Below are 13,959 nucleotides of genomic sequence, written 5' to 3'. Positions count from 1 at the left end.
GTCCCGTCGAGATATCCGGAAGAATGGACAAACTATATAAACTAGCTTGCCACTAACTCTTTTGCTTAGTTCCGACTTTGACTATATAAAACTGAGTCCGTGCATCAATCATGGCGGGGATTGTTATGCAATCATACAGATTGATTCAGCAATTGAGATGCACCAAGTCAGAGACGCCGACAAAATTGCACCCATCAAAAACTTACACAACGAGCACTTTTTTGTTGACACAAAGTTTTTTTATTTGGCTGAAAGGTGGATAGACGTATTTAAAGCATATAACAAAGAATACTCAGTTCGGTTTGTCGCTTGATAAGTCGTTTTGAATGATATACACCGCGGGCGTCGATAACAAAAATAAAAGGACAGATTGTAGCAGCAACATCACTCATATTAAGCCATTTTAGATGTCATCACAACATTAGAAATGAAAGGTTCTACAAGCCGCCAAGTAATAGACGCTGACTAATTGGCTTAAAGTAGATGAAGTATTCTTAACATTAAGTAAGCGCCTATTATAACTGTTAATAGGGAGTGGTATGCTACTACAGACCCCTACACCTAAATGATACTACATTACTCGGCTTCATAGATACATATTGAGCATAGAATCGTTCAGGTGTCGCAATTCGTTCTCTCAGTAACTCACTCAACTTATTACTTTCACGACGAATAAATTATAAAAGTTTATTAAAGCCTGAAAACAAACTAGCAATTGACACATCAAGACAGGTTAGTCTGGACTTCATCTTTGAATTCATCGACGCGTTAACCGCTCATTTCCTCTATCCTCCGGTTAGGGCTCTTCAGCATTGTTGAGTGGGGTATTAGAGGAGGAAAATTAGACCGATTAGAGGCTGTGGATAAATAAAGACGCACGATGAGCATAAAAGGGAAGGAATGTTGATTATAATATAATCTGTTACATAATTAATTGCTAAAAACGTTAGTTTCGTATTGCTCAGACGAAACTGAAAAATAATCAGAAGGAATCACACAGACAAGGTTAATTAAATTATAATTTTAATAAAAGGCAAGCTATATCAACGAAATATAATGACAACCTTTGCATAACAAGTTATTTACCCGTGAATGTCGAGGTGGTGCCAATAATATGGTAAAATAGCATATCTGTAAAGATAGTATTTTCATTAGGAAAACATCTGAATAAGGGAGATAACGGAATATTCTAAAGGTTACACTGATTCACTGAGTTCAAGTTGAAAGGGTTTTTATCGTAACAATAAGCACAGACTAAAAAATCCGTAAAATACGGTTCAAAAAAGATATTCTTGATATACAAGCCTCAAAGAAAGTTGGGTGGTTGGTAGAATTGTTGCAGGCACTCTTTTTACTCACGCTTACGATCTTTCCTGTCTTTTCGTTTAGTTTTACAAAATTTGTTGACTGCACATTAGCCTCACTGTGCCAGCTATAAAATACAGTCAATGTTAGTGAATACCAATTAGCCATGTTCAAAACGAGCAGGGGACTGGGTACGAATATTCAATATCGATTGGATTGAAAAACTGTCCATCCAGCCATACTAAGCTCTCTTATTTAAACGATTTTTAAAAGAGTTCCATGCCTTTGCGTTTAAACCAATAACTCTCAAATTTGGTTGAGCTACTAATTTTTGGATGCTCTTTCAAATGACAGGCCCATTTTTTCAATCCAATCGATATTGAATATTCGTACCCAGTCCCCTGCTCGTTTTGAACATGGCTAATTAAGGTCAAATCTCACATCTTAAACTGGAAGACAAGGGCTTCATTTGAGTAAATTTTGCGTGGGAACATGTATTCAGTTACTTAATTAGATTTTATCCTGAGAAGGTGTAAATTCAGTCTAACCATTAGACTGAACACTCACGCTGTGAGTGTTTCAAATATGATTATTACCACACAGCTGTACGAAAGTTAAGAACTTCAACTAACAAGAACTACTAAGCACATCCAGCACAGTTACCAAAACTACGGCAGCCACAAAAACTGCCACTGCCTTTGGAAAACCATTAGAACCAGGATACCTATCATAACTACTACAGCTAACTAAAATCTGATGCACTTATCAAAACAGCAACAAATACCATCAAAACTACCACAGCCGTGACAGCCACCACCACTACTACGCATATCGTCAACAGCACAAATTATAAAACCACCACAACCACCATTAAAGTTTAACAGCTAAAACTACCATAGAAAACAGCCAAGACTACCACAACCACAACACCTTCCACAAAAAATACAATTACACTAGATACAGTAAAAACTCGCATAAAAGAGGGTTTCAAGCTGATTTTGTTCCTATATATCGGGTGTTTTCTGCAAAATCAGCATGAAAATGTTTTTAGGGTGTTCTTAAAATTAAATAATAATGGATTGATATGTGGAGAGAAAGAACTCAGAAAAAATTCTGAGTTCTTAAAATTGTTTCTAAAAATATAATTCTGCATAGACTACCAACAGATGAATGAATGGTTTTGAAAATGCGAAATTTTTTACTCCTTTATCCCCAAGAGTTGAAACCTAGTTTCTATTTACAGTATCAAGCAACCAGGTCATACTGTCTTGCTGAATCTTTGAATTCTTGATCTTTACTAACATTACATTACAGGATAAACATGGTGGTCTGAAAGGGAGAATGAAACATTCTTGTTTGGAACACAAATGCTTAAAAGTCTTACCTCATTGGGATTCTTTGGGATAATGGGACACTTCTCTACAAACTTGGCCAATGTTTCTGATGCTACACGATCGATGGTTGCAGCTGCAATCAACAAAGTAAAAAAAGAAAGTGATAAATGATCATCGCAGTGAATTTCCAATTAAAGCAATTGGAATAAAGAAGCCTGAGAAAAAAATTCAGGGCTTCTTTATTCCAATTGCTTAAATTGGAAATTCACTGCGATGATCATTTATCACTTTCATATCCATCCGCAGTTCATATATGAATCATTTCATATACATTACATAAAAGTAAAAAAATATTTGCTTTAAGGTAAGGTGGCATTCAAAGTTTGGATCGTTGTCGTTTTACCAATACCAGCTCAGTTGTGCTACATTACATGGGCTGGGACGAGCGACGCTGATTCAGGAAGATCTCCATTAATGCATATCGAGACTTTGGCAGCAATTGATGTGGGACATAAGTACTGATTAGTAAAGGAATAAGCTGTTGAGATACAGTCAGGTCACAGTCAGCTTCACATCATTATAAGTCAACTCTTGAACACAGTCTGAGAAAACGATATTCTTTTGTCAGTTAACTTAAAACAAGCTAAGGCATCAGTAATACAGGTTCATTGGAAGTAACCATTAACTAACTATTAGGTAGGGATTAGATAAAGAAATCAGCAATTGTTGTTTTGGAGAATTTAATATCAGGGAAGTTGACATCCATTTCGCTTAAAGCAGTTAGTTACTGTTGACTATTAATGGACTGTATTTCTCACCTAGAACTGAACGATTTCACAATTATCGTTGGTAAGAATACCTGTTAACAAACAGCGTATTTATCCACATGAATGTGACATGATATTAAAGAATTTGTGTTAGTATAGTATTAGTTTTGGTAACACCTGTTGAAATGAGGAAAATTACAATAACAACACAGTCTTATTTCACTATCGTTCCATTTAAGATATATATCATAGCACAACTTTCTTCATTTGACTTCCAGATTTAGAAAATAATCACGGTTATCATGGCTAATCTCATTAAATAAGAAATTTTTTAAAAGAAGTAAAAAAGTCTACCTTCAAGATCTCCAACGGTTACTTCTTCATTTGCCTCATGTTTGTGATCGAAGCCATCGTGATGAAATGCACTAGAAAATTTGATGGTCATCAAGCTATGATCGACTAAACTTCGTCTACAACTTATCCAGATTTTTCTGAACTATTTTAGACTACTAGTAGACCCTCTCTATCTCTGTCGAGCGCGAAGAGAAAACAAGGCGCAAGTGTAAATATGGCCGCATGGCGAGACACCATCATTTCTCATGGCTATTTCTTTTTCCAATGGTGATCTTATCTGTTTGTAGTATTAACCTTCTCAACATCATCGAAATTTTTACACTCTCGAACTATTTTGGACTTTCCTGCTGTGTCCTATATATTGAGTTCGTGCATTTTTAATATAGCCATTTTTCCTGTCACTTTTTATGACCCTTTCTCTAGGCATGCACGTGCACTGATTATATAACAAACCAAAACGTGGCACACTCACACATGTTCGTTCTGCACGTTCGTGGCCTCGTGATATAATTGCTTCAACGCCTAAATGTAGTTACCAGTCACACAATTCTATTTAGAAGTTGCACAAGCTTTGCACTGGAAGTCAAAATAGAGTAAGGTTATCTCAACTACAAGCAGTTATACGTTACAGTACCACCAATTTATGTATAAATATTGTCAACTGACTCACCAACACATTCGACCCTTCGAGGATGGCATTAGACGGCGAGTTAGAACTTGCTTCTTCTGCTTCAGTAAGGGAAGAAATTAAAAACCAATTGGCTCTCCGGCTTTTTGTTTGCACGAAAAAAGAGTGGAAAGCTCCTCAGCAAAACATACGCAATGAACACACGTGAGTATACATGTGATGTCACTGTTGCATAACGAGAACAGTAGTGAGGCTAATATCAGAGTTTAACGATTTTCCTCGAAACCTCATTTAGAACTTTTTAATCTCGAAGTATACAAATGAATCTTGATAACAATGAATAAATAAACTTGACGTATATTTTTTTAAAAAAATATGATGAATATTAAAAAGTCTTGATTTATGTACTGTAATTGAATCTTGATTTATATAAATAAATCGTTTTTTAGTTTTTTTATACATAAATCTTGAATTTTATAAATAAACCTTGATGTATATAGAATACTGCTAGAATACTGCTCCGAATATATATTTCACTTTCGCAGTTGGAGGGGTTTCATACTTCACCATAGACATTTTTATATTCGGCTTTGTTAATCAACACTTCCCGATTTTTAGAAAGTAATTTAAGGATACCATTTAGAACAAATTCGTTACCGTGCTTGTGTCCACAAGACGTCAAAGAATCCTGTCATTTCGTTGGCAGCGCATCAATTGGCAGCGCAAAAATTGAGCCACCTGGATTCTACTTAGTAATTAAGTCATTGCTTTCGTTTACAAGATCTTCAAGCGTAGTTATTCTTTTCTCAAACATTGTGCGAAAAGAAAAATCGATTTACCATCAACAAAAATGTGTGGATTGTTTCATATGATTATGTCATCTTTGCTGAAAAGCTGCACCAATCTCCCAAGGACTTAAACGTCATCACCGCGATGCCAAAAACTCAGGATGCTACACAACCGTGTGATTTTTTCTGCGATACGCAAAATGTGTGGAGTTTCAAATACTCCACACAACTTTAAAGGGATTTATGCTCTCAGTTGGCCCTCAGGCCATGTTCTTCAAGCCTCCTCGACGCTGCAGCTTATCGCTTAGGGCGTTTCTCGATTGTACGGCAGGTCAGAATGATATCTTCTGGGCAGCAGAAAACTCTTGGAATACCCTGGTCCATGGCCTGCTGCCACATGGCAAGAGCCGAAGCCTCACGATAAGGAGTTGAAGTACATATTGGAGCCACGAAGTGCCGTGTCAGTCACTGCAGCAGCAAGGATATATACAATGTTGGTGTCTGGGTCCTTTTTGTACATCATTGAGTTCCAAAGGATCAAGCAGCATGTCAGCTGTTATAATATGGTCTGTCACCAGTTCAGTCGAGCCCCAACCAATTAAGGAGCAAGAGCTGAGACTGCATACTCTTAAAGACCCATTATTTTCACGTGTTTTAGAGCTCGTGCAGCTGTGATGGCAAGCGGCAGAAATTCACCCAGAGCTTATTCCATATGCTTTTCGTAGGATTGAAATCACAATTTATGTGGGGTTGTAAAATACGTATCCCAACCAAACTAAGACAGAGAGAGAGAGTGAGCTGCAAACACTTTACGAGGGTCATATTGCTACGCTACATATGAAAGGTTTGTCACGGAATGTACAGATGGTGGCCAACGAAAGCTGGGCATGCCTTCAGTTATGAAGAAGGAGGAGACGGATTTTTTTCCTCAGGGTGACGCCTCCAAAGTGAAGGTTCATTCCCCTGAGCCTGAAAGTCGGTGACTACTAAAGAAACCAGAGTGGATTATAATAACCACCCTGCAGACCGAGCTTTTAAACCACCCTAAAGATTAAAGAACTGTTTTTACACATTGGGACAACTGTACTGTTTTTGGCCATTACAGCAGTACTGACCTGTTACCTGAGATACCTTGAAACCTAATGGTGATATACGTTTAGGTTCAGCTTTTCAATCTATTTTTTTTATTATTCTTTGACACTTGTTCTTGAAATTGTTGGTTTGCATTTTTGAGTTTAAAGAGAGGAAATTGTTAGAATTTCTTGCTTGTGTGCCCTCTTGCACACGATGTTTGCCACGCAATCTGTCGTCAAATAATAGGTATTTGGGAATACATAAATAGTACTCCGCCATTATAGTTTGCCCATAAACCGGTCTGGTTGCAAAGAACAAAGACATTGCCAGCAAATGTTGAACATTCAAAAAGGCACCCCATTGAAGAAGAGCAGAATTAAATAGTTAATTAATTCGCCGAAGAGTTGAAAGGAAAAGAAATACTTGTGGCCTTTAATGGTCACTTTTTACTATACTTCGTCCTGTTTTCAAGGAAGAGCAAAAGAATACATCTCTCCGTTCTCCATAATGGTCATAGGGGGAATTGATAGCCAAGTTAAGTTACAATGGCTTATAAACATGACTGTCACGTAACAAGAAGCATATTACAAAGGACAAATTTTGATTTTCAATCCGCATTAGTATACCACACGAAGCCTTTTAATACCTTTACTTAGATATTAAATTTGATATGTTATTTTTTGTTTGCTCAATTTCTCTCCTCGTTAAATAGGAAATTTTCCGCAGCACTATGTTTCTTGGTGTAAGCTTTACTTTTGTGCTCGAAATGTAGATCAGACATCAAAAAAGTCGCAGCCTAGTCGTTATGGAAGGGAAGACTTGATTTCTGTTTGTAGAACTCGTCCTGAGCAAACATGCTCAATGGAAGCGATGGGATGCAATTTCCGCTACAACCGACGGACGGATAACACAAATTGTCCGACAGACGGACAGATATGAAGATAGACAAACAGACAGAGAGACAGAACAGACAGAATAGATAGGTAGACAGAAATACAGCAAAAGACAAAAAGAAGCAAAGACAGATATATAGATATAGATAAATGGATAGTAAGTAAATAAATAGATAAATAGATAGTCAGAGAAAAAAGGCATTTGCCCTGTTTTGCAGACAAGGTTTACCAATTGGTGAGGAATTCGAAGACATTGCCGCCAAGTACCCTGGTTTTAAAGACATGACTAATTGAAGATTTAAATTTCACAGTGCATATGTCTAGCTCATTATGGCATATTTTATCTTTTTTTTAATCTTTATGTGAAGCACTAATATAGCAGATAATTTGTAATTGTTACAAAATAAAGGTTATTTTGAACGACATGAAAGGACTGGGGCAATAGACAGATTTACAGATAGACAGTCTTAGACAGATAGGCAAACAGCAAGAAAGACAGACAGATAGATAGATAGATAGATAGGTAGATAGATAGATAGATAGATAGATAGATAGATAGATAGATAGATAGATAGATAGATAGATAGATAGATAGATAGATAGATAGATAGATAGATAGATTGCGGTGAAATGTTACAGGTCACTCAAACTATGCTCTCCTTAAATCCTCGTTCAAAGGATCACTTTGGCGATCGTGGAAACTTGAATTCGAAACTTTTCCATAAATGCGTAATTGTGTAAATGTCAAGAGTCCAAATTCAACCGGGATTTCATGCAGCTTTTAATTTAAGCTCAACGTTTCGGCCTTCGAGGCCTTCTTCAGGAGCTTACATTAAGTTGGTTTCAACTTAATGTAAGCTCCTGAAGAAGGCCTCGAAGGCCGAAACGTTGAGCTTAAATTAAAAGCTGCATGAAATCCCGGTTGAAGTTGGACTCTTGACATTTACACAATTACGCATTTATAGATAGATAGATAGATAGATAGATAGATAGATAGATAGATAGATAGATAGATAGATAGATAGATAGATAGATAGATAGATAGATAGATAGATAGATAGATAGATAAGATAGATACTTTATTAGCGTGAAATAATCTTAGCTTTACGGCTAGTTTACAGTTATTTCACGAAATTAAAAACCTAAAATCTAAATTAATTAAAATATATACAATATAAAAATGCTAGCTACTATAGATAATATAATTAACATGATTAAAAATATAAAAAATTAAAACACCCTTGATTGATTAACATCGCTATAAAAAATCCTAAAAAATAGAAACTTACAATTTAAAACGTTAAATTTCGAATGTTGCGTATAAAATCTTTGGTGCCAGCTAGGCAGCGTACGTTCTCGGGAAGTCCGTTCCATTGTTTTGCGGCGTAATAACTGAAACGTTTAAGTCCGTATTTGGTACTATTTGCCTTAGGTAATGTCAAGACATTTGCACCTCGCAAATTGTAACCGCTCCTTCTCACATTTATGAGACGTCCAATTTTAACACCCTTGATTGAGATGTTGGAATTCAATCAACTCTGTCAAAGAGCACTAAACTTAGTGATACAGCCCGACAACGAACTAAGCGAAAACGAAAAAATACTTCGTCGTTTACGGAAATGGCTTAAAATGGATTCATCTATCAAACGTTCTACCTACCGTTTGTTATCAGGTGTGTCTGCAGGTTGAAATCGGCTGCCTACTGAAGCTGCACAGTGTGTAAACTTTCTTTCCGTCAGCTGTTACTTACAACAAAGGTTTACTTCCCTGTTTTGAATGGGACACGTTGAGCATAAAATGCTTAGCAGTCGTAGTCCTCTCTGTCACTGACTCACTCAATTGATTTCATCGTTGCCGATCCCGTTTGGACTGTCTAAAAGTCGTGCAGTTCCCTAATGCATTTTCCTTAAAAAATGTTAGGACAGGTCTCTGCGACCTAATTAAAAGAGTATGTTTTACTGTTGAGGCAAATGGAATGTTGGCTTAATTGAAAACAGGTGGGGGGTCCATCGGTGAGTCATTTAAATGTTTGCAACGCTAAACTTAGCCTCGACGCGCTTTTCCGGCTGTCGTTTCTCTCCGCCGCGTCTGCGCCCGCCCCGTCCGGCGTGTCTTGCTCGCCCCCCCGTCCCCCGCTCCCTCGCCCGGTCCCCTCTCCCGGGGCTCTGCGGCGGCCGGCCCCCCCGGCGTCCCCCGCGTCCGCCCCTCCGCGCGGGCCCCTCCCCGCCGGCTCCCCGGCTCCCCTCCCCTCCCCGCCGCCCCCCTCCGCCCTCCCTCCCCGCCTCCGCCCGCCCCCGTCCTCCCCCCGTCCCCCCGCCCCCCCCCCCCCCCCCCCTCCCCGCCCCCCTCCTCCCCCCCTCGCCCCCCCCCTCTCTTCCCCCCCTCTCCCCCCCCTCCCCCCCCCCCCCCGGTGCTCGGCGCCCGGCCCGCCGCCCGCAAACTGGGTTTTAATTGTTTTACAATGATCTTGAAGCCATTGCCACACCAATCGGCATTGAATAAAAGCCGCAACAACGAAAACTAAACCACCAAAAGGAAACCGACGAAACAAACGAAATGGCCAAAACCAGCGAAACGAAACAAAACAACTGAAACAAGCGAAACCCATGACCACTTTTTTCACATGTATCAGTCATTTTATCTAGTTAATTTTCTCTCGTTTCGGTTGTTTCGGTGGTTTTCCTTTAGTGGTTTAGTTTAGTTTTAGTTATGAGCTCTGTAGATAGTTTAGTCTATGACCTGTAGACAATGGGCCTCAGTAAATTGTGTGTTCAAATCGGTCTACTTTGGGGTACAAACTTTCCATGCATCAATGTCAGAAAAAGCGCAGACACTATAATTTTGTTTCAAAGTGCTCCAAGGCTGTCAGATGGAAAAGAAAAGATGAACCGAATATCACTCTGATGGGTTTGTCGCTAGAAGAGTCACTTTTGTAAATTGAGAAAGAAATTCTGTCGTCGAAACGCTTACACCTCGTTTTAAAACTTGTTTATATGTGCTCTTACTTGACTTAGACTTATATCTCTGTTTCAAAAGACGAATGTAAAAGCGCTTCAAGCGCTCTATTACTGACCCATAACTCAACCAATTGTTCTTTTACTCCCATCAAATTCTAAAGGGTTATCATGATGAAAACCACAAAGTGATAAAAACAGAACAAAAAAAACAGAACCTCAAAAGGGGAAGCGAAATTAGTTCGAGAAATGAATTTATCGGGGATACAACTGCAGTATACTAGCGAGGGAAGAGAAATGACTTTTGGTTCGAGTTATCGGGAGATTCGAGAAATATGGATTCCACTGCACCCATCAAAACAAGATCAACTTGATATAATGAATCGGCACCCATGCGTTAATCACGCGTTAACGAGACAGGACACTTGATGACCATATAGTGAATATCATGACAAATGACGAAACTTTCGAATCAAACAATCCGAGGAATCATACCATATCGTACACTGATCGGTTCCAAATACATGTTAGAATGACTGTTGAGTGCTGTTATGTAGTTGTGTGAAAGGAAATTATTTGTCTCTGTTAATTACTCCCAGCGCTTTAATATAAATTTGTCTTTTTTGTCGAGTCAATATTTGCTTATTTAGGCACTTAAGATGTAAGTGGGGGATTAAACAAACAAATCAGTGTGACAATTTGCAATTAAACGAATCTAAATGAGCCAGATACAATGAATACCGACTGTGTGTTGTGTTTTTTATGTGCAATCATGTTGCACTAGAAACTTTGTACTGCCGAGTCGGTTGGTTTTAAGTTTTCTTGTACAGAATATTTTTAAGACATACATCCCAGATAATTCCCTTTTGTTCAAAGAAAAATCTCAAGAACCTCTTTGGAATTGTATCTCAGAAGATTGCTTAGACATTTCGTGTGTCACAAAAAGGTCAATTCATTGAGAAAAAATAGTGTTCTACGAATGTGTTTCTGTAAAAATTATCATTTTATTTATTTAAGAAAACATACCGAGGTATGAGATATGTGTCAACGGAATTGGTGTTGCAATCTAATTCTTCCTCGATCGACTCCTAGAATTTTGTTCAGAATCGCAAACGAAGACATGTTTTGACTGTTGTCAAATGATGTACAACCTAATAACAAGAGTGTATGCTGGTATCAAATGGTTGTATCTTATCAAAAATATCAAACGTACCACTAACTAAGTTTTCCATTGAACGCAATTACAAATAGAATGGGATCACAACAATGAATGTTACAAAGACATTTTAAAGAGACCATTTGTCTTGGTGAAGAGAGTGAGCTTCATTACTATTATAAGCAAGCAATACTTATGCTTCGACCGTCAAATTGCGTACTTTTACTTTAAATTCACTTACTTGCTTTGAAAAGGACATGTTGAACATATAATCTCTTCAAAATGGAACACTCGCGCAGCTATTGTAGTTCACTCTGCAACTGACGCACCCAGCGATTGTACTTTGACGGAGAATAAATTATTAAGCTAATGAAATGATTGACACAGCAAAACAAGTTACCCCACACTGAGCGCAACTGCTCTTTCATTTTCGAATCATCAGCGAAGCATGAACCTCTGAAACCCGTTTCGTGGAATGTTGATGTGTGTTTTTTTTCTTCAAAGAACACCGAAACTTGATGATGCAGCCCGAACTCGAACAAACCAAATAAGGAACAAGGAAATGAAGCAATGATTAAGCCAGTTACTATGGACTTCAATCATACGATGACTTAATTTTCCTATCAAGTGTGTCTGGCTGAAATCGCTTTCTTTACTGAAACTGCGCAGTATCTAAACATTATTTTGGTCAGTTTGGAGATGAAATTGTGGTATATTTGCAAATTTCTTCATTTGAACTATGATAAATTCCGGCACTTAGAACTGCAGGACAGACTAGCTACATAGATCTGCTAATCATGCACTCAACACCACTTAAAGAAACAAATGAAAGGTGTTGCTATTTTCGATTAAGCCGTCGAATGTTATATGCTGTTTAATCGCCTCGAAATCGACGTATTTTTAACTTTGAGAATTATGCACCTAGTGCATGGAAGTGATTTGAAATACTGCACGAGCACCTAACTCTGCTTTGAAATTTGCTCTTTAAACAACATTGTTGCTTACATTTGACCTTCACTTACCTGCTTTGAAAGAGACATGTTGAGCATAAGATCGCTTATCAGTCGTAGTTCACTCTTTCACAGACTTACCCAGCTGCGAAAATTTCATTGTTGCCCGTGATCCTGTAGCGACTGTCTAAAAATAAATACGAAAGCTCAAACGTCGTGCAATTTAAAATGCATTTTGCTTAAAAAAAAACTTCGGTTAGGTCCCTGTGACCAAATTTAAAAATATATATGATTCAATGTTAAGATGAATGGAATGTTAATTGAAGTAAAAATTAGGGAGGAGTCAATCGGTAAATCATTCCTATTCCTAGCCGTTCTTATTCGAGAATCTTGAAGCTTTTGCCAAAGCAAATTGAATAAACAATCATCTTTACACTTAGTACCAATGTCATATTCCATTTCAAGGCCATTTACACAATTAAACCTACAGTATGTTCACATATAGGGTCATTAAAGACCCATGTTTAATGGCAAGATCTGCGCAAAATCTCAGTTCAGTAAGATAAGCAGAAACGATCTATTTTTACCACACGACTTGCTTGAATAATAATTCCCTCGCGGCTCGCTCCAAATTCCTCGCGGCTCCGCGATTCCCTCTCTTTGCCGTTCGCCGGCCCGTCTCAAAGCAAGCACTCGCAGTCAAATCCCGCCAGCTACGCAGGCTAGAATAATAAGAGCTTATAATTAAAAACGACTTTAAGTGTGGCTTAAATATGATCAGACGCTAAGTTTTTGTACAGTCATAATAAGGGTAGTATTTATTTATCATATCTTTCACTTCAAAAACATGTGTTATGAAAAGCCAGACGTTTCAGGAAATTTCCCCGTCGCAATATCTGCGAGAATGGACAAAACATCTCACAGTCTAGTCTAAAATAAGATTTGAATAACCTCACTCAGGGAACACCAAAATTTTGATGCATGCCGACAACGAACAAGGGTAAGAAGGAACACAAAATAGTGATAGTGCTTTTTGAAATTTATATCGTTGTTTATAACAACGCCAGCGGTTTAGGATAGGTTCATAACTTCTTTTCAAGGGGGTCTGGCTGAAATTCCTTTTTTTAGTGAAGCTAAGCTGCGCAGTGTGTAAACATTCATTCCACCAGTTTCATTATAAAAACTACAGCGAGAGCACCTTACTCAGTTTTTAAGTGTGCTGTTAAAACAACACTGTTATTTTACAACTGACGTTCACTTACCTGTTTAAAAGGGACAAGTGTGCTGTTAAAACAACACTGTTATTTTACAACTGACGTACACTTACCTGCGTTAAAACGGACATCTTGACTGACATAAAAACGCTAAGCAGTCGTAGTTCATTCTGTCATTGACATTCAATTGCGAATATTTCATTATTGTCGATCCTGTTGCGACTGACAAAAAAGGAAAAATACAAGCCTAAGCGTCTTGCTGTTACGTAATGCATTTTCCTTAAAAAAATGGTAGGACAGCCTCCTGTGACCAAATGAAAAGAAAACGTTTTACTGCTGAGACGATCGACTGGAGTGTTGGTTTAATTAAAAAAAAAAAAAGAGGAGGGCCAATCGGTGAGGCATCATGTGTGCAACACTCAACTGTGTTTTAATTATTTCACAATCATCCTGAAGCTATTGCCAAAGCAAGCCTCCATAATCAGCATGTAGAAGAAGCCGAAACAACGAAACGAAATCACCGCAACGACCGAAACGAACGA

The 13,959-nt window shown here is 38.2% G+C and overlaps 1 long non-coding RNA gene across 4 annotated transcripts; it reads right to left on the bottom strand.

The window, feature by feature from the left end:
• Positions 1–217: 217 nt before the first annotated feature.
• Positions 218–5,164, bottom strand: LOC144652479 (uncharacterized). Of its 4 annotated transcripts, none has more exons than XR_013570546.1 (6): positions 5,046–5,164; positions 4,431–4,486; positions 3,761–3,831; positions 2,690–2,772; positions 1,087–1,131; positions 218–857 (listed from the first exon to the last, which is right to left on the bottom strand). It is a non-coding gene; the product is annotated as an uncharacterized LOC144652479 (long non-coding RNA). The 4 variants fall into 4 exon arrangements; XR_013570555.1 differs by lacking the exon at positions 5,046–5,164 and adding an exon at positions 1,360–1,432 and having other exon boundaries at positions 4,431–4,817; XR_013570552.1 differs by lacking the exon at positions 5,046–5,164 and having other exon boundaries at positions 1,087–1,432; positions 4,431–4,816.
• Positions 5,165–13,959: the final 8,795 nt, after the last annotated feature.

Source organism: Oculina patagonica, chromosome 1 (genome assembly GCF_052425735.1).
Source record: "Oculina patagonica isolate OP01 chromosome 1, crgOcupat, whole genome shotgun sequence".
Lineage (NCBI taxonomy): Eukaryota > Metazoa > Cnidaria > Anthozoa > Scleractinia > Oculinidae > Oculina > Oculina patagonica.
This window is presented reverse-complemented; position numbering and strand designations above follow the sequence as displayed.